Source organism: Scleropages formosus, chromosome 17 (genome assembly GCF_900964775.1).
Source record: "Scleropages formosus chromosome 17, fSclFor1.1, whole genome shotgun sequence".
In the NCBI taxonomy this organism is placed as follows: Eukaryota; Metazoa; Chordata; class Actinopteri; order Osteoglossiformes; family Osteoglossidae; genus Scleropages; species Scleropages formosus.
In genome coordinates, this window is record NC_041822.1 from 11,006,391 (window position 1) to 11,006,874 (window position 484).

Genomic DNA, 484 nt, shown 5'->3' on the forward strand with positions numbered 1-484 from the left:
CTATGCTAAACTGAGTCAGTGTGACTTTGAAAATATTCAGCACCCCTAGTAAGTGTCCGAAGAGAACTGGGTCAATCACTGACTCTGGACGTAAAACCACTAAGTCAATGGGTTCGTAACAAATTACTTTTAAAGTACATTTTAACGAAAACACTTAATTTAAGCAGAAACACTTTGTACAGGCAGCCAACCATTCATAAGACAAAATCCCAATCTGGAGCTAAGGGGTCAAGAAGGAAATTGTGGCCCACTGGGGACACTACTGGGATGACGGCGATGTACAAGTTGTCTGATAAAACAACAGCTGGCACAACCTCCTCCAACATCTGTCAGACATGCACTCTTGCTTACATTTTAATTAACAAATGGGAAGCTGCTATTTTTAGTCAAATTGTAAAACTACTGCTTGGGTAAGTGTATTGCAGTATCCTCCTTGCAGGCGAAAATGTGGATTCTGGCTCCCATTCTGAACTTTGAAAAAAAG